Source organism: Anser anser, assembly GCF_964211835.1.
Source record: "Anser anser genome assembly, chromosome: 5".
In the NCBI taxonomy this organism is placed as follows: Eukaryota; Metazoa; Chordata; class Aves; order Anseriformes; family Anatidae; genus Anser; species Anser anser.
In genome coordinates, this window is record NC_139725.1 from 23,754,218 (window position 1) to 23,779,860 (window position 25,643).

At 34.4% G+C, this 25,643-nt stretch overlaps 1 long non-coding RNA gene across 2 annotated transcripts in view; it reads left to right on the top strand.

Annotated features, from left to right (window-relative positions):
- LOC310900074 overlaps nt 1–10,067 on the top strand; it is a 52,772-nt gene extending 42,705 nt beyond the window's left edge. The window contains exons 5-6 of one of the 2 annotated variants that reach the window (XR_014584810.1): nt 3,179–3,265; nt 3,466–10,067. This is a non-coding gene — a long non-coding RNA (uncharacterized lncRNA). Of the gene's footprint in view, nt 1–3,178 lie in introns of both variants that reach the window. The other variant, XR_014584809.1, reaches the window with a different exon arrangement.
- The last annotated feature ends 15,576 nt before the right edge of the window (nt 10,068–25,643 follow it).

Genomic DNA, 25,643 nt, shown 5'->3' on the forward strand with positions numbered 1-25,643 from the left:
CACCTTACCCTCCTTTCAACACCCCTGCTCTCAGAGATGAGTGTGCTCCTGTTCTCTGTTCCCAGCCAATATCCCGTATGTTGTGCAGGCACACCTGGTTGCGGATCCTCACATGTCATGCCTAGCTGGGTGCCAACTGCTGCCAGTGTCCCATGGGGACAGTGCTCGTCTTGGCACTGAGGGGTGGCTGTGAACAGTGCTGTTGTTTCTCCTCAAAGTTCTCTTTCTACTGTTAAAAATTTTCATACTGTTTTATGCTTCTTTGAAACCAACTCAGTCTTTGCTTCAAAAGTGTCCTTGAGGTTCTCCAGTTATGTTTAAATCCAGATGATGGTTCTTCAACTTGATCAGTACTGAACAAAAGAGTTTTGGGTGCTCTGTTTGTGTACTCTGCTCATGCTCATATTTCTGTCATAAAAGCTGTTCTTGCACAGTCTGTTTTGCTGAGTTTAGACCATAAACACTCCCATGATCAACTAATGTATAAAATTGAGACAAAATGTGTGAAATGTGTGTGTAGCACAAGGATAGGCTGACACTGTGGGCCAATGTGGAAAATATGATCTATCTGTTTTGGTGAACATTAACTGAGAGTTCATCAAGCACAAAAGCTGTGATGTATGAATTTGAAAAAAAACTATTTGTGATGTATGAATTTGAAAAGACTATTAACTGCAAAAGAATGGTCAGTATCAAAAATCTTCTAAAATACCACCTGATCAAAACAAATGTGATTCGACAGAGTCTCTTCACTTAGTTGAAGTGAATATGGTCCTTATTGATTGTAATGAAATCAAAATGGTGGATTTATTATATTATTTGTATGAGAAATTATCTTGAACTTGCAAAGTGGAAACAGACTTCATGACTATATAAATAATGAGTAACCACTCTGTTCTGTCATCTTTGGTTCTTTTTGTTCCCAGTCTTTAATATTTTCAAGCAATTGTTCTTATACAAAAAGAGAAATAGCTGGAAAGAATTTAAAGTTAGCAGAAACTTCAATTTCGTTACTCTACTATTGCTTCTTATTCCAAGAAAATTAACAAAATTCAACAGTGTCCTTTATCTCTTAAATGCAGGCTTCATTAATTATCCCTTTTATTGGTGATGCTGACAAGTAAATCTCAGGCTGAACTTTAGTACATACTTGAAACAAGTCCTGATTATGCTTCTACCTGTGCATTCTCTCCTCTCTTTCCCTTTTGTTAATTCAGGGTATATTCCTCTACATTTGTTGTAATGAAATTTACAGGTTGACTGTGTTTAATACTTTTACCATTTTACTAAGCTGCCAGGTTAGAAGATGACATAGAAGATATAGAGCATATACATGTTGAGTCACATTTTCAAAACAGTGAAAATGTAACAAAATCCTGCTCTATCTCCTCAGTTCTGAAGGGAGATTCTTCAAAAGTACAAATAGACTTTCAGACAGGATATCAATTTCCAGTTCTCAACGTATCTCAGAAATGTTCCTTCTAAAAGATTGCTTGAGCTAGCTAAAAGTCTGAAAACAAACAGCAGGAAGAAAACTATGTACGTATCTTTATACCTTACTCATAAAAGTGATATAAAGACTAGACTGTGCTCAACCAGTGGGATCAACTATATTTCAAGGAGTTAATGGCAGACTCAGAAAAGAGGAGGGAGAGAAGCAAGGCCTGGGCATAGCTCTCCCCTCACATTAGTTTATTGCTTTGCTACTCTCTCCAGCCTGGCTTCTTCCTTCTTATGAGCCTTAGTCCCTGTCTGCCAGGGCTCAGACAGTCTTGCTTAAAACTCATCCTGTCTCAGACTGTGACCTGTGCTGTGTCATCAGCAGCACAAGGTTGGAATTGGTAGAGATGTGACAAGGTAACTAGCCATTGTCATCTCACCGGGAATTCACAGTGAAGGTCACACGTCTGCAATCTTCTTTGTGATATAGTTGATGTCAACACTTCTCACCGCTGGTTTATCTCATTTAAAACTGCAGTGTTTGGCCTCCCTGAGGACTCACAGCAAAGTAGCTAATGTATGTATTATAGTGTAATCTCACTTTTTTGACAGCAGAGACAAAGCTTGGAAAGTATCAATTTAAGAGACTAGAAGACGCTTGAACTGCTGTCCTTTCTGGGAGTTTTAACTAAAGTAGAGGATCATTCATTTTTTAGCCAGTGTTAAGAATGCTGTGGTAAAGGCTGCCAGGAAGTTACTTGTCAACTATTGGGAAAACTCTTTCTTGCAAAAGCTGGCAGTGAATTTGGCTCTGTAATTAGAAACTATTCTAGTTGCATATCTTGCTGTTTCTGTAACATTTTCTTTCCTCAGACAAGAATCTTTTTTGTCTTCAAAACTAATCTGTTCTGGCTGCTTTATGCTCAATTGAAGTCATAAAACACTGAGATGCACCACAATTGTCAGCTGAGGAGACAGTTATGTTGTCATTCTTTCAAGCTCAGACAAGGGCCAAAAATTCTTAAGTTTTGAATTTGAGCAGAATTGTTTCCAAACTTTTATTTTTTATTTTTTCCCAGTGCTCCATGGGACATCAACTGCTCTTTTGTGTTGCTCATGAAGGGACATGCCAATAGCTGTGTATTCAGAAGGAACAGATAACAGAAAAAGATTCAAGTTGCATGAATATTTACTCATTCCCACTGCTTTAGTAAAATTGACAGACATATCACATTTTATTGTGTCACATCAGGTTGTGTCCCAAAACTAAATAAAACATCATGAAACCCAGGTCAAAGTACCTTTTCATGTACAGAAACAAATGTAAAGAGATATTGCTTGCTTTTGAATGGGGGGGGGGGGGGGGGTGAGGGCGGGGGGGAGTTGGGTGGCAAAGGCACCAGTATCTCTCTTCAAATTTGCTTCTGTAAGAAACACCTTACAACATTTGAATTATTTTGAAAGTTGTATGAATTTTTACTATATTTTGCCTGTTTACTTTTTCTCTTTGTTTTTCCATGGTGACTTGTATTAACTTTATGTTGTGATACAGTTCAGCCCAAACTTATGAGTCTACTCAGAACAGTAATTAACACTGTTCACATTAGTATAACTCATTATTATAAAAATCTTAGTAAGAGGGATGTTTTCAAAGGAATAGGTGGGTGTTATGTAACTAATTTACTTTGATACTTCGATTCCCAGGGGGAATTATAGGCTTCTTTTTACAGTTATCCAGGACTATGTCCAGACCTCCAAGACCTCCAAGAAGGGAGACACCACAACCTCTCTGGGCAACTTGTGCCAGTGTTCTATCACCTGAACAGTAAGGAAGACTATGCTGATGTTTAGATGGAACTTCTTGTGTTCCAGTTGGTGCCCATTGCCTCTTGTCCTGGCACTAGGTCCTAGGTCCTAGGTCCTAGGTCCTAGGTCCTAGGTCCTGGGTCCTAGGTCCTAGGTACTAGGTACTAGGTACTAGGCACTGAAGAGTCTGACTCCATCTTCATTGTTTCCTCCCTTCAGGTATTTATGATGAGATCCTCCCTGAATCTTCTCTTCTCTGAAAAGTTCCATCTCTCTCAGACTTTCCTAATGGGAGAAGTACTCCAGTTCCTTAATCATCTTTGTGGCCCAACATTGGATTCTCTCCAACATGTCTGTGCCTCTCTTGTACTGAGGGGCCCAGAACAGGACACAGCACTCCAGGTGTGGCCTCAACAATGCTGAGTACAGTGGAAGGATCACCTCTCTTGACCTGTTTGCAATACTTTGCCTAATGCAGCCAAGAAAACGAAGAACTGTAATTCACTAGGGCTATAAACATGCTGGTGACTGTTACGTTAGATACGTGGCACAGTCTGGTGTCTTAAAGATAGATTCCTATCACTAATTGTAAGGTGAGGCCATACAAATCCTTTAATTAACAACAAAATACATGGTTTGTCAGAATCACAGCCTGAGGTTATGAGGAGTGTTTTCTTACAAATGATATACATTTCACCCTTTCAAGAACCACAGGTGTGTCCTATGAAAGTGGGTACCTTATTTTGCAGGACACCTTTGGACTATATTCAATCCCATAATGCTAGGCGTAAGGATTTTTTCTTCTATTTCTCGAAAATATAATAATATTTGAGAGTCTTGCTAATTTTTACTTTTTAATAATTTTCAAGTACTTTTTTTTTCAGCATAAATATTCCAGATAGTTTTATTTCTATTAATTGAAATGGAAGGTGAGATTTGGCAAATTATAGCAGATTTAATGTTTAAATATTTGTTTAAAATGTAGACTTGCTGTTTGATTCTGTGATGATCTGTCTATATTTCCTGGGAATGTTCCTCTCATTGTTTCACAATGCGATGTGAAAAAACATTCCTCCATAATTACAAAAATGATATGAGAACTGCATTCCTCTGTTGTAGTGATATATCTTTTCTCCAAAATGGCTGCCCACTCTTGTGAGTATTTGAAAATATTTTTGGTTCAAGGTTATTATTCAGTATTTCTACGTCATACTTTCCTATAATGAAAAGGGAGTGGAGGAGGCCTTGAGACTATTTCCAGAAAAAATTGCCTTCAAGCAACATCTACCAAATGTTGAGCATTTGTTCTATATGTAATTAGTAGGAGGGAGGGGGAGAAGAAAAGTGACATTTTTCTTTGAGTGTGGATTATTTACAGACATTCTGTTTCCTAATTCCAGGGTCTTGTGGTAGCTCTTTTTTCCCACTACCCCACAGCTATTCATTAGCTGATGTGCCAGTGTCTGTCACAATTTATCCTGTGGGACAATGGCATCTTAATATTTTAGCAAAAATACAGCGATGTAATTATCTGTAAATAATTTAGTATGTATTTCATCCATGTGGAAGCTATCCAGTCAGTCAAAGAAAAGAAAAAAAAAAACCCAAAACCTAAATATTTCATATCAAACTTTGAGCCTTCTGCAATATGCTTTTTGTCATCTGTGGCTTCTCAGAAATTACTCATTAGGTATTTTCTTCCACTAATATTTGGAACATCAAAACCATCTTATATTGTTGGGGATATGAACGAGTGACTCCTGGGAAATTTGTGAAATTCATCTGTATAGGTCCTATATGAATGTTGTGGGCCTTGTTAATATTTTCTTCCTATATTCAGAAAGAACATATGCAACTATTAATTAAAAGTCTTTAAAGATAAGATGATTAATTATGCTGGTTGTATTTTTCCTTGTCTCTGATAAAGCAATCATTCAAGAATTGATTTTCATGTACTTTAATTTCTTGTTATTTTCCACTTTTAGCACTTTACTGTGAGACTTTCTTGAAATGGGAGTGAGGAAAATAGTTAAAATATTCTTCACCACATGGAAATCCAAAAGTAAAATGGTTTGTTTCAGCTGAAGCTGACTTCCATGGGTTTCGAAAGATCTGGATCAGGTCTGCGCTGAACATTAGTGATAGCTTATTCACACATTTATGTCTGCCATCTGCTTGTGGTTTACCTAGACTCTAAAACTGTTGTGGTTTAACCCAGCAGGCAGCTAAACACCACACAGCCGTTCTCTCCCCCTCCCCCTCCCTCTCTAGGATGGGAGAGAGAAACGGGAAAGCGAAGCCTGTGAGTTGAGATACAGACAGTTATTAGGACAGGAAAATAATAATAACAATACTACTACTAATAATAGTGATAATAGTATTACTAATAATAATGTGTATGAAAGAAATGATGCACAATGCAATTGCTCACCACCCGCTGACTGATGCCCAGCCTATCCCCGAGCAACCTGTGCCCCACCCCGGCTAGCCACCCCTATATATTATTTAGCATGACGTCAGATGGTATGGAATACCCCTTTGGCCAGTTTGGGTCAGCTGTCCTGGGTCTGTCCCCTCCCAGTTCCTGCTGCACCTCTAGGCTGCTCATTGGCAGGACAGAGTGAGAAGCTGAGAAGTTCTTGGCTTGGTGTAAGCACTGCTCTGCAACAATTAAAACATCAGCATGTTATCAGCACTCTTCTCATCCTAATCCAAAACATAACACCCTACCAACTACTAGGAGGAAAATTAACTCTGTCCTAACTGAAACCAGGACATATATATTCTGCCTAAAAATAATTCAGTGCATGTGAGTAATCCCAAGTAATATAAAAGCATTATTCCTCTTTAGGAAGACTGGCATCTATGTAGTTCTTTCAAGGACAAGGGTTAGAATAACACTCTGAATGGAAGCTTTGTCTTGTATACAAACAGTATGTCATTCTCTGGATAATAAATATATGTATAAATGACACTTTTTTGACAAAGTTTGACATAAGAATTTTCCAACAGATATTATTTTTGGTTAGAAGTGGAGCTGGCTTCAGCTGTCTTTACAGTCTTTGAATGGGACCACAACTTTAATTTAAACTTGTGAAAGACTGCATCTTTACCTGAATATGTTATGGACAAGTTATGCATAGTCTCTCTTTACACTGCATCCTCAAAAGTCTACCTGTGGTTTTGAAGTCAGAATGATACAAAGAATATTCTCTGCAGTCCTCAGAGTGAAAATCTGTCCATGTACACATTGCTATAACAAGGTCACTCATTACCTAGAGCTGACATAAGCCATGAAAATATATGCTTAGGAGGGATATACTTGACACATTGTAAGTCTTAGCTACCTTTGCCTAGGGATAAGTGATTAAGGAGATATCAACATGTTTAAATGTATGAGTTCCATTCACATCAAATGAGGTGGGAATAATAAACACAAAAATATTTGTCTGCAATCTGCTTTTTGCATTTTTGCTCCGTCAAAAGTGTAAAGTATTTGAAATCAAGTTTTCTTGTTAGTGATATGTGAGCACTATTACTAATCATTTAATGAATTTGATCTGCTTTGGTATTGTTGCTATGGAAAAAATAAAAATTCTTTCAATGACCAAATGATAAATTGAACTGTCTGAAATGTATTAAGCATAAAATAATTTTTCTGAATATAACACATTGAAAGACAAAGGACAATTTTTTTTTTCCCCACAGATTTTAATCTTACAGTGGAATCCCACTAATTAGAAGCTATCAAGAGTCATTTCCTAAAAAGCTGTTGGAATAGAAACAGTAAGAAGTCACAGAGATATGAATATGGTTCTGCAGACCACACTGCAGACTTGAAGTCATAGATTTTGTGCAGGGGCTTTTTTTGGACATGTTTGAATAATATTTGTGAATAATATATGAAATCATTTTTTTTTTCCAGTGAATCACTAAATACATTATTAATGAACACATATTACTCAATCCACTTTTTAGAAGTTCATGTAATATAGTGCAAATCATTTATCAAGATTTTTCTTTTTGTCCAAGGTCTTTCCCTTAAAGACAACACCTACTGAATTTTGTTTTACCAAGGGAAGGATTAAGTTCAATTTGTTCTTATTATATCATTATTATGTATTCCTAATATCAACATGGGAAATCATTGTGGAGTAGTTGTGTGCTGTAAATTCACACGAGCTTAAGTTACAGTAATGTGGCTGAAAACAAGACAAGTAAGTACATGTTTGTTTCAAAGAAGATTTAAATTTAAACTATGGATACTTTGGTTACTTTGCTCAAAAGAGCTATTCTGCTCTAGGCATATACTTTATTTTAACAGCCAAGTGAGGCATGATTAGAATAGAAAGCTGAATATGGAGTTAACTAGACTCTTGAGGGTATATTAATTATTATTTTTTAATTATTATTTTACTATACTAACTCACAGTATATACTAGCAGGTAGTCTTCAATAAAAAAAAAAATGTTACTTAAGTGTATAGCCTATAAAAATATGCATCTTGATCTGGTGGTTTATGGATATATGGATGGGAGTAACTTGCCATGTGATGAGTGTTGATTTAATGAGGAACATAGATTTTTATTTTTTAATAATTCAGACAGCATCTCCTCTTGTCTATTACTATAAATAGAAATATAAGGATTCGAGATTAGAGGACATATTTCCTTATGTGTGGGTTTATTGACAAGTGCAGTGGAGTCCTGGCAAATTATATGCCCCCAATAATCTAGTCTAACTGACATCTTGGACATTTTTGAATTTCACCGTTGATGGTCATATTGTCAAGGGGTTGCAAAATGATAACACGCAAATCTTGTTTTCACAGATCAACTGGAATAGCTAATCTGTACCCTAGAGTACACTCTGAAAGGAATGAAGTCTTATTAAACTGTGGAATCTTGAAGCTCTGATACAGTCAGTATTTGGTATAGAACAAATGACTGGTGGGATCATGTCATCATACAGTTCTGCAGTTGTGTTGTCCTTTGTAGAATATATCTTCAAAGAAAAGCAATCCCTACCAATCCATTCAGTAAACTGCAGAAATAACAAAGCCTAATTCCAGTTAATGGTTGTCTTTTATTGTTTTTCATTGCAAAAATTCTGGCCTCTCCCCCAGCTGCTATCTGCACAGTATAAGTGGGAACATCCTAGAATAATGTGCTTACTTTTGTTTTATAGTGTCATAGATATGCTGTAAAATGAAATTGTATATCTACCTGGTTCCATACAGGAGACATTGTCTTTATGCTGCACATACATTCCAGGTGCATCATATTGCAGTGACTATATTATTCAAGGTATTGTGGATTGCTGGAATAGTTCTAGCCCATTTGCTGGAATCACTGCTCTTTTTAAATCTACTTAAAGGACAAAAGCCGAATTGTGTGAGGATTGAACAGAATTTCTAGTAGACAAAATACTTAGAAACTTTACAGCCTTAGTCATTACCCGTGTTTCATACTTGTCTGTGTCCACAACCTAATCCAGGGCCTACTGAAGTCAATATACTATTGCTATAGACATTAATAAGTGAAGTATTTCCTCTTTATTGAAAAGATTTTATTTCACACAGAAAAAAATGGCATTCAGCAAATGAGAAAGTGAGTTTCATTTGGAAAAATGAACTGGGTCAATGTGCCTTTGAAAATCCCATTTTCAGCAATGAGTAACTGCAAAAAATATCTAAAAATGACTTTGTAAATTACATTACTGGGAATAAAATATATATTGTCAAAACCTAATTAAAATAGCAACCGTAGTAGAAATATAACATGCAGCTGATGAGAACTAGGTGTACCTATACAGATGTAAGTGAAAAGATATAGGTTCACTTTTTCTGTCTTTGGTTTTTTACCTCAGTATGTAAAGTTAGTAGTGAAATTTCTGAATGGTTTAAATAAAGTGATATCATTAAACCTTGAAAGCAACAACAACAAAAAAAGTCTCAGTAAAATCATTGAAAAGAAGATAAAGCTTCTTGGGAACAAAATCTAGTACAACAGAGCTGTCAGTCAAAGTAAGCAACCTTATTAAAAGTGCAACAACAAACTTTCCTAGTAAAGAATATACATAGAAAATATATTAAATCATCTATGTGGCTACATCAAATCTCTTTTAAGAAGGAAAGAAAAAAAATGCACAAGAATGGAAAAGAGCTGAATGTAAGGTAATAGAATAAAAACAGTAGAACAATCAGACAAAATAAGTCAAAAGAAGTAATATCAAGCACTAAAAAGTAATAATAAAAATTGTATAAATAAATTGAAAGACCAAAATACATTACTAGAAAGGAGAGAAAATTGTGAATAACACAGGGAAGACCTATGTATGCAGTTCTTTTCCTTCCTTAAGTATTTGTAAGAAAAGTCATTGGGATTGATTCTTAAGTTAGTAATTTTAAAGGGTATAATAAGTTTAATACAAATACAAAAATACAGTAGGTTAAAAAAAATGCAAGCAAGTAAAATGAAGGTAAAAGACAAGGTGAAACCTTCCTCTCATCAGAGTCCATCTACAGCATTTAAAAGCTATCTAAAGGAATTTTGGAATCACGTGGTTTTCCATATAGATTTCAGAACTGGTGATATTTTTTAAGATAGGTAAGTGTAGGATCTGAAGAATGGGTTTGTTCTAATCTAGGGTTCTCCATACAGACAAAAAATTAAATGGTTTATAAGATACTTATTAGGGTTATTTCAGTGATGGGACTTTGTGTCAAGCTGATTCTGAGATGACCATGAGTGGCAAAATAAATAAAGGAAATCTTTTCTGTCCTGGTTCCAGTTAGGACAGAGTTAATTTTTCCTCATAGTAGCTGGTAGGGTGCTATGTTTTGGATTAGGATGAGAAGAGCGCTGATAACATGCTGAATTTTTAATTGTTGCAGAGCAGTGTTTACACCAGGCCAAGGACTTTTCAGCTTCTCACTCTGTCCTGCCAGCGAGCAGGCTAGGGGTGCAGCAGGAACTGGGAGGGGACAGACCCAGGACAGCTGACCCAAACTGGCCAAAGGGGTATTCCATACCATCTGACGTCATGCTAAATAATATATAGGGGTGGCTGGCCGGGGTGGGGGGCCGGCTGCTTGGGGATAGGCTGGGCATCGGTCAGCGGGTGGTGAGCAATTGCATTGTGTATCACTTGTTTCTTACACATTATTATTATTAATACTATTATCATTATCACTATTATTATTATTGTTATTATTATTTTCCTGTCTTAATAAACTGTCTTTATCTCAACTCACCGGCTTCACTTTCCCGTTTCTCTCCCCCATCCCAGAGAGGGAGGGGGGAGGGTGAGCGGACGGCTGTGTGGTGTTTAGCTGCTGGCCGGGTTAAACCACAACATTCTCATATATAGTGTTATGTCATAAGATAAGAAACTAGTCGATGAACAGCCAAAATTTCCACCATCAATAGCTCTGCAATATATTTAGAACAAAATATAGGGAACACAGTGAAGTGTTTCTTTGCTTGATGTGATAAAAGTAGAGATGAAATTGCAGTCTGTATTTAAAAAAGAAAGGACACTGGGGAAAAAAAGAATAATATTTTGCTTTTCTTAGAAGAAAAATGTTTGCAGATTGATGTTTTTAAATGGTGAACAGATCTTGTCTTATATCTCACAATATTTTTGGTTCAACAATATTTCCATTTACTTATGAGCTAATGGTTTGAGCTATCACTAGTATTCAAACACAGGACAGAATTCAATTCTGATCTTTTATTTCCATTTGTCTGACCAGTCCTTTCTGTTTGCAGCAGTCCATTTTATGAGTAAAAGTCTATCATCTATTTTAAGTATGCTGCTTAGAATGATTTCTTTGCATATCTAGAGTAATTTCTTTTGATTACCTGTAGTCTGATAAAGAAAATTTGCCTGCAGATATCATTTAGATATGCAGAAAATGTGTTCGACCTGTATTCTCAGTCTAAAATCCAGAAGATTATATACTTTATACTAAGTTGCGTGGGAAAGTAGTTATTATCACTGTCACTATTGCTATTAATTACATACCATAAAATATTGAAAAATGATCACTCCAATGTTTATTCTGGGATTATGTATCATTACTAATTTTCCAGGAATTATGCTATTCAGTTTTAGGTCTAGAATCAGGAAACATTTAGCTATTTAGAAAAGCACTTCATGAGAAATGAACAAGCACTTAAAGTTTAGTGTATACTAACATACTATATACTATTTAGTGTAAGCTAGTATACTACAAATATTACTCTCCTATTATTCTCTGAATCTATAGACTTAGGTAAATACTTAAGATACTTCAAGTACAAGAGCTAGAGACGTGTTCTTACAGCCGTGTATTAAAACTAACCTATCACATAAGCAAAGACTGACTACCTTCATGAGTTCCTCTATTGGTGTGTATTCACCGGTTATCACATCCTTTTCCTAATAAGAACCATTACTGTTGATCTGTTTTCCCAGTGTCATAGTGTCTACTCCTTTTTCTTCATTTGCATCCACATAGCAATTTATTATTGTTTTATAAAGCCGATTGAAGATGATCTTGCATTCGGAGGCTAGTTTGGTAAGGTACACCTTACCTGAATTTTATTATTATTTTGACATTTTAATGCACCATTTCCTTACTTTATTTTATTATTTATTTTATTTTATTATTCCTTTTCTCTATAGCACATAGTAACTTTTCTGGGGAAACATTTTCCCCAGATGGACTCTAATAGTCTCTTCCCTCTTATGCTCCCTTCCCTCTTCCTTGGTCTTTAATATCATAATTCCATGATGCAGAGGCTTTTTGATAGGAGGCATTTGTTAAAAATAAGAGCTAGATCTACAGACTGGACTAAACTGCTGAATCGGACCACCTGATCTTAATTTCAGATTATAAAGTGGGGAACAAAGTACTGTTAGTCAGATAAATGCCCCAAAATGAAAAGTTTGGTTTATCATTAGTGAAGAGAGATCAAAACTAGAGAAATGAAGGAAGAAAGAAGGTAAAATTACCCTGCATCCTCTTCAACTGTATTTGATTGTTATTATTAAATTTTCATACTGTACAATTCTTTGTTGTATCTGAATGGAGTCCAAAAGGAGTGTAGTTATACACCTGTATTACTGCAGCTGTTCCCCAAAGAAAGAACAAAGAAGAAAAAGAACTAAGAAAAACGTATGTACTTCCAAATGTACTTTGTGCTGGTTGCACAACATATGTTGTACTGGAGAAAAATTCTAATCAGTTACAGTTATAACTGGTACCTTGGAAGAATCATGAAAAGAAGTGATGGTCGAAGAATATATCTGGAGCACAATTTCTTGTGTAACCATACTACCCCACACTGTGCTTATAGACTAAAGACACATATCTATTGTACTAATGCAATAAACTATGTATTAATGCAGCTTCATTTTTAATGTAGTTATGTGTAGATCTTGTGACCAAATTTCAGAAAGAAATCTACCTTATAGTGACTGAATTCTTGACCCTTTGAGTAGATAATGAATTTTAATTCAAGGTCATTGTACCTCTCCTTCATAGTAATAATGATACACTGATAAATTTGTAAGTGTGGCTGGTAAAAATTATAAAATATTTGTCATATGTGAAATATTTTCTGCTTTATTTATGTTAACACAGTAGGAAAAAATAAAAGCAAATATCAGTTCAGTTCTTTGCTTATGCCACACTCATTGATGTGGTGGTATCTGTGTGCACAAATATCAGTATCAGTGTCTCAATTATTTCATCGAGTTCCAGCTGACTCGTGTCTTATTTAACACAAATATGTGCGTGTGCTGATATTTTTCCCACTCTATTTTTTTTTCTTTTTAATTCCTATGTTTGGTTTTATATTTGATTTCATATGTATGTTCTTATCTTGTCTCATGTGGGAATTTATAGCTGTATATTTTCCAATGGTAAAAAAATGATCTTTAGGGAAAATATATTCAAGAGAATTCTTTGTTGACAACAAAAATAATTAAATGTGGAATTGCTATCATTTCTATTTTCTATTGTAATATTTTGGAGTAAAAGGCAGTATTTACTTACATCCACTTCTGGTGTACAATTAAAGAAGAAGTCATGTTTTTTACAGCAGCTAATATAAAACTGAGACTTCAATACTATGTACCTACATAGTAGAGATAAAAAGAACCTCTCAGGTTACTGTTCTGTAGTTGAACAGTCTTTAAACCCACAAAAATGTCATAGTAATCACAAATTATTTAAGAAATTCTTTTAGGCCATTTAACTGGCAAGCAGATGAAGTCTGTCAATTATGGTGAAAACCACTGTAAGTCTGTCAAATCAAGAACCCAAGAAAAGAACTATTTTACCTGTATACTTACACTGTGTTGATTTTTTGATGTATACATATACAGAATAGAAAGCTTAAGGTAGCTGTGGAAATCATTTTTCTGTTCATTACAAGTTGTCTGGCTTTAAGTTAACTGGACCTCAAAAGAGAAGTAGAGATTTTTAAGGTATTTTTTTTTCCTGTGGTTATCAAAACTACTGTAAAACAGTTTGCCCACACAATACAGAGTCTGAAAAAAACCTAATGTGAGCTAGATCAAATTGAGTGTATAGAGGACTTAATGAAATATGCTGTTAAAGTTCTGCTGTTTTTCTGTTTTGTATTTTCCTCTCTTTTTCTTTCTTTTTCCTTCCTTCCTTCCTTCCTTCCTTCCTTCCTTCCTTCCTTCCTTCCTTCCTTCCTTCCTTCCTTCCTTCCTTCCTTCCTTCCTTCCTTCCTTCCTTCCTTCCTTCCTTCCTTCCTTCCTTCCTTCCTTCCTTCCTTCCTCCCTCCCTTCCTCCCTTCCTTCCTTCCTCCCTCCCTTCCTTCCTTCCTTCCTTCCTTCCTTCCTTCCTTCCTTCCTTCCTTCCTTCCTTCCTTTCTTCCTTCCTTCCTTCTTTCTTTCTTTCTTTCTTTCTTTCTTTCTGTCTGTCTTTCTTTCTGTCTTTCTTTCCTATATTTATTTATTTATTTGTTAACTCAGCATATTAAATTCTCAGGGGGTCACCCTGTCAGCCTCAGTTCTGTGGCCTGGATTTAGTTGAATCAATCCTAATTGAAATTCTGCACAGGTCTGGTATTCTGTGGAGATTGCAGATGAATGACAGTGCAGTGGCAGGAAAGATAAATATGCTGGCAAATGAGATCCAGGCTCTCCACAGAGGATGGAATAAATTACTTTACCAATACAGTAGAGGTAATATGCTGGAGAAAGAAAGTGAAATTGAAGCTAGTTTAATAGAAGATTTGTTAAAGAAAACAACAACAACAAAAAAACAACACAGTTGAGATTTACTTAAAATACAGAATGCAGCATGTACTGCATTTAGACTACTTCTTCATTTCTTTTGTATTGTGAATAATGACCACTACATATGCTTTAATTTCATTTATGCAAACAGCAGCTTGCACAATTTGAATTCACGTAGCATTCTGTGTGTAGCTCAAGGCCCAGTAGTAACTGTGGTATAGCATATTGATTAGTAATTTGATAAATACATAAAATGGCACACTGAGTTTAAGGTGCTTCATGCAAAATGTATTTAAATGACCTCGGCTAATTAGTATGAATAGCTCTGAGGCACTGCTGCCTGAATGAGAGACGTTTTTGGGTCCAGATATTTAAGAGGTGTCATGACTTGATGAGCAAAACTTAAACCAAGAGAAAAGAGCAGACATTAATTTTCATAGAAATTAAGGTGAATTAGATGACCTGATAGTGCTTTTATCAATTCTCTTGCAGGTAAAGTACTGTTTTTCCCATCTTATTTTCTGTTACTTCTTCCAGTCTAATTGCTAAATTTCTTAACCAGTCAGGATTTCAATAGTCTCCTTTATTAGAGTCTAGTGGATCAGAAAGTATTTTCTAATGTATATCTGAAATTACCATTTTCTTAATGTCAGCTATTATGTCTTCAGGTGTTTCTGGTCTCTTGTGCCACCTGAAATAATCCCTTTCCTTCCTCTGTGCTTAAATCCACCTACAATACGTAGTTACAATATTCTACATTTTTTTCCAGACTAAACACTTAGAAAAATGATATGAATTTATCTCCTTTAATCTCCTCACAGAAGTCAATTTCGTCAATTACCTACCAATAGTATTTGTTTTTTCTTCAGCTAATTTGTGGATATTAGTGATGTGTCATGGTGCTCCAGACTTGAGTACTATCCCAGGCTGAGATAAACCCTGTCATCCATAACTCTAACATCCACAGGCAATTTTCACTGTCTGTTTCTGACTACTGTTTTATCCTGTAGCTGAATTTGTTTTCTTTTATCACATTTTAAACCTCTTCTTGACACTAGTATTTTCTTCCCAATTAAGTTGTTTTTAATTCTTAATTTCACTGAAAGTGCTAGCTCATGCTTCTCCAAGCTCAATCTTACTTTATTTTCAGGCTATGTTATGAAATAGATGTTCAGAGATAATTTGGCATAACCTAAGTGGGCATGAATCAATGAAATCACTGGAGGCTGCTTGCTAATAGTAGCAGTACAATTTACTTAGTAAGTAACAGAAAGGTGTTTGGGATAGAATTGAGAATGGTAAATCTGACTTGAACACTTTCTTGTGTAGGAAATAAAATTCTCCTGATGGTTGGCTAGTGAATACATGCAACGCAGTACTCTCCTAAACCAGATAGTTGTAGATCAGTGTGGCTGTTATCTAGAGTGGCAAGAAGTACTCTAAGAGGGGAAAAATTCTTACAACAAAATAAGGTGAAATTTAATTCTTTAAATTTAAGTCTTTAATTTTGACTTTGGCTAAATTACACTATTTTTACTCATACTGACTAGTACTAATTATCCTGTTTAGGAAGCCCTGAGCTAGTCTTGGTGTTTTAGCTCTTGTACTGTATTATTCCACTCCTGTTTCTGCATTTATGTGATAACTAGTATAAATTATCGGCACAACATTATTACAAAAATTTCCCCCAGAAATGATGAACTTCTAAAGAGAAAAAAGAAAATAAAAAGAGTGAAAGAAAAAAGAAAAAAAAAAGAAAAAGAAAAAAGAAAAAAAAGAAAAAGAAAAAGAAAAAGAAAAGAAAAAGAAAAAGAAAAAGAAAAAGAAAAAGAAAAAGAAAAAGAAAAAGAAAAAGAAAAAGAAAAAGAAAAAGAAAAAGAAAAAGAAAAAGAAAAAGAAAAAGAAAAAGAAAAAGAAAAAGAAAAAGAAAAAGAAAAAGAGAAAAAGAAAAAGAGAAAGAAAAGGAAAAGGAAAAGGAAAAGGAAAAAGAAAAAGAAAAAGAAAAAGAAAAAGAAAAAGAAAAAGAAAAAGAAAAAGAAAAAGAAAAAGAAAAAGAAAAAGAAAAAGAAAAAGAAAAAGAAAAAGAAAAAGAAAAAGAAAAAGAAAAGAAAAAGAAAAAGGGAAAAGGAAAAGGAAAAGGAAAAGGAAAAGGAAAAGGAAAAGGAAAAGGAAAAGGAAAAGGAAAAGGAAAAGGAAAAGAAAATGAAAAAAGGAAAAGGAAAAGGAAAAGGAAAAGGGAAAGGAAAAGGAAAAGGAAAAGGAAAAAAAGATAATACACCATGGCAAGGCTTTTTGATTAAATAATTTTCAATGGGAATCTCCCATATATAAAAAAAATGAAGAAAATTTTCTGAAGTGAAATCCCGCAATTTTTAACAAATTGCTTTTCTTTGACTTTCTTTCTCTCTATTTTATTTTATTTTTTGTTTAACCAATTTCAATACAGGTTTTCTAATCATTACTATTGAATATAAAGTACAATGGGTACAATGCTAAATAATTCTTTTCCTTCTGCTCATCTTAGCTTGTTGACTGGAAGAGGCACTCGTACATTGTCATCGTTCTGTTCTGTTTTTTATCCTCACAGAAACATGTCCATTCATTGGCTTCCAGAAATTATGTACTCCTATTTACCACAATAAAATGCTAAAACTGTGATCCATTTCAGTTTCTCATTTGTTCCTTGCCCATACCTAAAAATACGATGTGTGTGTATATATGTATATAGATATTTTTTTTTTCCATAAACAACCCTGTGAGATTTTTATTCTTTGAGGAGACTATTTCATTACAGGCAAAGAAATCAATGGGCATAAGCTAGTATTTTTTTCAAAAACAAACCTAGTATTGCTTTTCACTACAGAAAAAAACGCTGACTACAACAACCACTTGGAAAGTTGTATTATAGGTGAGCATTTTACTATATTTTGTATTGTGATCATGTACTTAATGTATGAATACTGATATTCTGCATGTGGGAACAGAATAAAAACTGTGCAGGCTTATGCAACATTATGGCAACATAGCTGAATCTGTACTGTATGTTTTTCAGTGAAAAAAAATCACTGCTAAAATAGCTATACTTGCACAATTTTTTTTTTTTCTGATTTATGAACATTAGGAACATAAATTCTTTCATCTTTTAATGGAATTAAAACTGTACAGGTGCTTTTGAAACCCTGTATGTTAGTTTCATCATGAAAAATGATCACAAATGAAAACTTTAGTAAAGTTCACAGCTACACTGTTTAGTTGGTGCATTTTAATTTTCTAAAACTGGCTTGCTTTGATCATGTCTTGATTTTCAAGCAAACTTTTTGCAATACTGTCTGAGAGATACTTATTTGTGATAGCCAAATCTATTCACAAGCTATACATATTAGTGTTATTACCTGCTCTCGCATAATAATGCTTGAAGTAACGTTTCTCCACCTAGATATAAGGAATAACTCAGAAGTAAGTTTTTCTGTTAATTTACTATCATGACATTTTATCACTTAGTTCCACATTATGAAACATATTTTGCTCATTTTTAATGCGCAGTGGAATCAATTATTTTGTCATCGATTTTAGTTGTGGTTACAGTAAGGCTTAATGGTTTATTTTTCATAATTTGCTCTGAAAAGACTTCAGAGTTCTTTCATGGGATCCCCTGTAAACATATTTATTATTAATGGAATTGTTAAATAAATCCTTAAAATAAAAATGTAACGATTTAATAAATTTAACTCCTCTCACAATAAAACATTAAACTATTGAATCCTGCTAAGTGTTTTAGCAAAAATTTCTGTTTAACTCATCTGAGAAACTTACATTTTTTGCCATTTTAAAATTTTCTGCAATTAGGAATAAATCTTCATTGCTTGTTCTCTTCCCACTGATAGAGGTGACAATGTTTATAAATAAGGCATGATATTTATAAAAACAGTCATTATTTTAGAGAATTTTTTGATTTATGAGGTTTTCAGAGAAATTAAAATATAGTATGTCTGGTAAAAACGTCTAAAAATGATCCATTTTAATTTTCAATTATAGTTTCCACATAAACATTAGGGCTTTTTGTCACGTATTGCTGGCTGTATTCAAGGAAAGCTTTTTTTAAACCTATTTTTCTTGATGTCCTACTAGCGTCCACATTAGTAGAGAAAAAGATGTATGCTTCCAGAGATCTTGAGCTGACAGAGGACTGGGGTAGGTTAGATATCTAAAATACAACAAAATAGCACCGTTAGGAAAACAGTACTCTGGTTTCTGATTCAACTTTCAATGTTTTCCTTGAGAAACGAGTTTATGTGTTAAAACTTCTATTGATTTTTAAACAGAAAGCAGTTATTGTGGAAAAAAAATAAAAACTACAAAAAAAAATTAAAAACTTCATCAACAAGAAGTTTCAGTCAAAAAAATTCCAATGAGATTTCAGCATATCTATTGGTTTTGCTTATTAAGTAGTAAATGATACGTACTTTTATTTTTAAAAGACTTCTAAAATTATATCTGATATTTTAAAGTACTCACTAATACATAATATTATTATTAAACTGAAAAATTGAAACAGAAAACAGAACAAATATTCACAACCTTAGTATTCACGACCTTAGTATTCACAACCTTAGTATTCACAACCTTAGTATGTGACTTAGGAGTATGAGTAAGTCATTCATTTTTGCCCTTTTCAACAATTACTATATATTTCTTTATATACTATATAACGTATATATCTTTCAACAAATACTATATCGCTGATGGCAGGAGCCATATGCTTGTACTCACATTCTACATTTTTTTTCAGGAAGTGTCAAAAAGAACTTAAGCCATAAAAACCTATGTGCTCCAGAGATAAAATCATAGAATAATATCATAGAATGGTTCAGGCTTGAAGGGACCTTGATGATCATCTATTTCCAACCTCCCTTTTCCATAGGCAAGGATGCCACCCACTAGATCAGGTTGCCCAGGGCCTCATCTAACCTGGCCTTGAACAACTCCAGGGATGGGGCATACACAACCTCTGGGCAACATGTTCCAGTCCCTCATCACCCTCTGGGTGAAGAATTTCCTCAGATGTGTCCGCTTACCAGTAGATTAAATAATTCTATATTTGTTCCACAAATAACTTCCTGAAAATGGGAAATTTGATGTTGCTTCTCCTTAATTTGGAAGTGTTGCTATCAAAGCCACAAATTTATTCAAAAATGATCTTTTGATTCATCTCACCATTGGTTCAAATGAAGTCAACAACATAAGATCTTCTGTGTTTATGTTGAGAAAAATGCCTTCCTCAATAACAAGAGATCAAAGAGGCATATTGCTATTTTCAGAAATGTAGCAAAATAGCTGTTTTGGTAGATAAAGATCTCTTCAGAGTCTGAGAAGGCCATAAATGAGCTGCAGAGATTGGAAGATTCAGCTTCTAGTTAGAGGTTATATGTTTATACACAATATTAACTGTTTATGCAAGTATTTTAAGAGAGTGCAATAACACATAGTATACTTAGGCAGTTCTTCACCAAGATACTGACTGTTGCATATACGAACTTGTTGAAAGGTCTATTGGTTGGGTACTACAATATGAAAATGTATTTCAGCACAACCAAGTTTGAATAGCACATGGTACTGCCAGTGTTTGTAATGATGTCCTGAAGAAGAGATGAGCACTTTTATTGAGAAGTAAACTGGACATATAATCTGTCCCTATTCTGCTTTTTGTGCCATGTGGCAATGATGTGACCAACCTGTGAGCAGGCAGTACGCCATCCCAACAGATGGGCATGAATGCAAATAGCCAAGGATATTGTCATTCTATGTGCAGCAGATGTACACGCCTATTAAGAGTGTTGCTCCCAGCTGTGAGCCAAAGCAGCAGTTTGCCTTAACCCTCTTTCTAGAGTTGGGAATATACAACACCAATAATCCAGCTCTGAATTTGATTGACACAGAGTATCATGAAATGCTGGGACGGGAGGACAGGGAGTTCAAGGTAGTGTCCTATACTATCACAATGTAATTCTTCAGGAATTATTATTACTATTATTATTTTTTTATATACACTATGTCAATAAGACTTGACACAGAAGAAGCATTAGAAGTAAGAGCATGCCCTCTGTGGCTAAATTCATCTAATATGCAAGCTATACCCACAAAGCTTGTGAAAGTTGGATTTATGGCACAGCACTGACAAAAAATATTTCCCTTCTGGGTTTAATTAATTGCTGTCATTAATGATAAAAATGCACAGAGAACAACAAAAGTAGGCCCTATCACTGTATAAGAAACAGAACATTTGAATTCCACTATTAATTATATTCTTCTAGCTGGAGTAATATAGTAATCAAAATACAAGTCATTTTTCTCATAATCATTTTTACATAACCATAGGGATAATATACAGATTAGTGGCTTTCAGACAGTAGCTTTTTGGGTACACATAAATTTTAGATTTCTGGAAAGTCAAAAGATTCTTAACCTTTCTTAACCTCTAACAGTTTCAGAAGATTTCAGATGCTCATATTCCAACAAACTAACCCCTTTTTTACTGTTTTTATTTAAAAGACTTACATTCGTGCTGTTATTTGTGAAGTTGCTTTGAAGCAACATGGTGAGTAGTGTGATGAAATGAGATGGTGCCTAAATTGTGATACTCTGTACCAATCTCTGTAAACTTCCATCTTTAAGCCTGTGGGAACAGTGGGAGCAGGGCAGAGTGAAAATGTCTTGCCATTTAGATGCAGCCCATAGTTTTTCCAAGATATATAATGTGTTGTCACGCTCCATTCAGACGTTGTGGAAGAAAAGGTAGCATTTCAGTCCTTTCAAAATGCTGTACTACTCAGACTGGAAACAAGCAGTCTATGGAAATTTTGCATGTCAGAGATTTAGTTTGTGATCTTCAGCTACTGCTGAACCAAAAATTTGTAGACTACCTCAAGCCTAGTACACAATTGTGAATTGGCACATAAAATATACATCTTTGCATCGCTGGAAAGTGATTGCTCCTCGGATACTGCCCTCTCCCTGTAAGACTAAACAAGTTCAGTAGGAACAATAAAACCCCTCAATGTATCTAATTCCTGTCATTTTGTAAAAACTGAGAATGTTATTTTAATATGGTTGGTTATAAACTTGTATAATCCATAAACATTATAGCTTCAAAAGCTGATAATAGCTACCATTCCCACAAAAATGTCACATAACTCATTTACCACTATGTCAAACTTTTCATGGTAGCAAAGCTAAAACAGATTTACTTGTACCACGTACAAGTGATGAGGATTTGGGACACTATAAAAAATTCACATATTCATTTTTTTCAGCGGTCTTTAAAACCTACATTTACAACATTTTCCCCTCTACCACGATGATTCAACTAATTTCTTAAATCTTGCCCAGATATGATCTGGCAGAAAACCATCCTCAGTGAAACCCTTCAATTCAACCTAAAAACTGGATCTATGCAGCAAAAAATAGATGTTTTTATTTGCTGAATCATGTTTCTCAATGTTTCTAGTCCTTTCCAGAAGAATTATTAGACTTTTCTTCCATGTAGAAATAGCTACATAGCTTATTCCAACACCAATCTATGTCTTCGCTTTATTATTTCTCCCAGTTTTGTGCCTGGTGAGATAAAAAAGCCAAATGCTTGCACACATATTAAAGAGTTATGAAGAAGTAGATATAATTATTTGTTCCAGATACATTTCTATGCATATAGATATATTCTTCTTCCACCAGTGCATTATTTTCCTTTGCTTCTCGGTTTTGTTTTGTTTTGTTTTATTTTGAAGTCAAATACTCTGAAACTAGAAATACAGCTAGTTTCTTACTTTAGTGGAATATGATATGCAGAGTTTTCTTATTGATAGCAATGACTTGCATTGCAGCTGTTGAAACCATGGGGATCTATACCATGATTTTTTTTTTTTTTTAAGATAATCTGTACCCTGAAAAGCTTAAGAACAAATATTTCAAACATACCAGTAGGGTATCAGTAAGCCATGATGAAGGAAATATTTTGTCAATTTTAAAAGAGTACATGAAATAAGAAAAGAATCTGGTCATACAGTGAGTCTAGAAAAAAAGAGAAAGGGCACTTGTGTTAGTCCATTATACAATTTTGAGCTATTTCTCTCATTTTCAACCTGGCTTGTTAAGGGAGTGTACTAACAGGTTGTGTTTTCACTCTATATACACCTCCAGGCTTGGGTGTGAGTCTTTAATAAATATTTTTGCTTTATGCACAGGTTCAAAAAAATACAGTAAGTAGTTGAAAAGATAGTGAGTTTCATGATACACCAAACATAGCTTTTTATGAGGTGGCAGTTAAGCCTTCAAAGATATCAGAAAGAAACTTTTAGTGTTATGATTTTTTGTAGGAACTCAATAAAAGATAATTTGATATTGATAGTGACGATGTTTTAGTGGAAACACTAGGTCAGATCAAAGACTATATTCAAAATGGAAAGCTGGATCTGTTTAATATATGGCATATTTCAGATGGAGTTGAAGACGTTGCCTGCAGACTTTGCTGCTCATGTTTGAACAACTAAGGAAAATGTTCATTTTGTAAATGATGAAATGGAACTTTTAAAATTTCACTTTAAAATGCCATTTTTTCTTTCTAAACAAATTATTTTTGTACAAATTTGCATTTTTAAAAATCCAAATCTGTATTGCTTCATTGTGATAACTTTAAACTCCAAAATTTTAGGCATCTCCCGAAGTAACTGTGTTTTTTTTTCATAGCTCAGAAAAAGAGTTAGTTCATTGTTCACAAAGAGAACTGAAATAATGTTGCATTTGCAGGAAATATTTGATGCACTTTCTGTCACAAGCAATAATTTATTACAGTTTTTATTACAAATAGTTTAGAAATCAAATCTATTATCAAGATCTCTGCACTATTTATTTCTTTGCAGTTAGATAAAGAGGAATGTTCTACTTTGGGAGGGGGGTTGTTAATAAGGCACTCCCAAAACATTTTGGACTAACCGTTTATTCAATTGAATGGAATATTATTATAGGTATGCATTATAGCCATATGATTACAGAGTGATTAAAAATCCACAACAATATACTTGTTTCCTAGGTATACACATAAAAAGACCTCTTGCAATTTAACTTCCATCCACTAGAACAATTGTATTCATTAGATACTGGTGTGGAAGGCAATGCATCGAAAAGAATGAACCATTTTTCAGGTACTGTCCAGTTCATTATGTTAAAAGCTCCTTGATTATATCCCTTACATTATAAAAGCAAGAGATGTCCTGCTTATCATTTGACCTGAGAGTGACGCGCATGATCACAATAAATGGTGAAAATGTCTGTATGTGTGTGTGCACAGTGGTGTTTCTCCTGGTCTTTTAACTGAAGCAGTGAAGCACAGAAAGATGTGAGAGAACAAAATTAAAGCACAGGAGAAATAGATGAAGTTCTTTTACTCTCCCTTTATTTTTGTATCTTTCTGTAGTAGGTCACTAATGGAAAATAAAAACTCAGTATTCAGTTCTTACTCAGATTTCTGTAAAATATGAGGACTGGTTTCTAGCCCCTGTGAGAAAAAGGTTTCTTGTGCCAACAGGTAATGAGATTCTGAAGTATGCTTGAAATAGACTAGGTTTAAGCAGACCATAAGAAGACCCGTCATGTTCAAAAGTTTATTTGATCTCTTTTTTTTTTTTTTCCTAGCTGAGAGTTTAACCTAATAGAAGAAATTTCCTTTGTTAAACTTTTCTGATTTGCATTTATTGACTAAATAAAAAGCATTATTATTAAAATGATACCGCTATTAAAAGTATAAAATCATACTGCTATATGGTGACTTGAAAATGGAAGCAAACACCAGTAATACTCCTACACTTGGCACCAGCATCTTTTTCATCATTTGTTCATGATTGTGCAAAATCTTGATTTATATGAACTGCATGCACTATATACATATGTGCACTATGTACATATGTATGTGAGGGATGGGAATGTGGATGAAATCTGCTCTTATCCAAATTTATTTTTGCATAGTGTAAACTCAAATATAATTGGAAGCATACTACAGGAATTGAAAGAAATGAGTATGTTATGGCTAGCTTTCAGTTCTAGAGAGAAGCTGTAATATTCACAGGTTGTATTTTATTGTAAACCTTGCAGGAAGTGTTTGGAAGTGTCTGGGTGTTGCTATAGCAGAGTATTCTTATCTATGGAATTTAAATTCAAGTAAATTCTTGCGTAATCTCTAATAGCTTTTTCTTTCTTTGCATTACAGTGCAAATGTGAACAAATATTACCTGTTAGCACACATTACATTAGGGACCTGACATCCTGAGCAGAAGCATCAAGGCTGTTGTGAATTTGTTTCTTATTCATAAGAATTCACAGAAAAAAAATATTATGGATAAATAAAAGAGATGTATAGGCAAATTATTACCAGTAAAAAATGCCAATTTGAGGATTCCTGCTCATTTGTATGAACTCATGTACTTCCATTAAAATAAATGGAGTTTTCTTGAGTGGCCTGTGCTGAGTTCCTGACCAAAGACTTCAGCAAGCTCTGACCACTGTAGGAGTATTTTCCTTTCCATTACCCATTTTGGCTTACTATTCATTTTTTACCGTTTAATATTCATAGCAGAAAGGCTGTACATTGTCTAAACAGGCTTGTAAGACTTTTCTAATAAACCATAAATTTGGTAATTTGTTTTTAACTCTTAATATCATTTTTGGCAGAGAGGGGAGTTAGTGTTCCCACTAGTTAAGTGTTCCCAGACAAATATGTAAGAATGTATGAACTAGCATATGTGCCATGAGTGTGAAACATCCTAAGCCTGTCAGACACACTTTGTATCTGCACAATCTGTGGCCCTAATCAGCCAGTGCATATGTGGAAATGTTTAGGACACACAGAAATCCAGAGAAGTGACTGCTGTCTCATTTCCTCCTAATATTCAATTTCTGTATGGAAATCTGCAGTTACCTAAACCTGGAAATACATCACAGCTTTTATACTGGATAATTTTTTTTCACTTTATATTACATTGCTGGACAATGCTAGCAATAATAAAAGTTATCATAACATATATATCCTATAAGATTTAGATAGAATTTACAGCTGTATTTTTTATGATTTCAGGACTTCTTTGTATTGC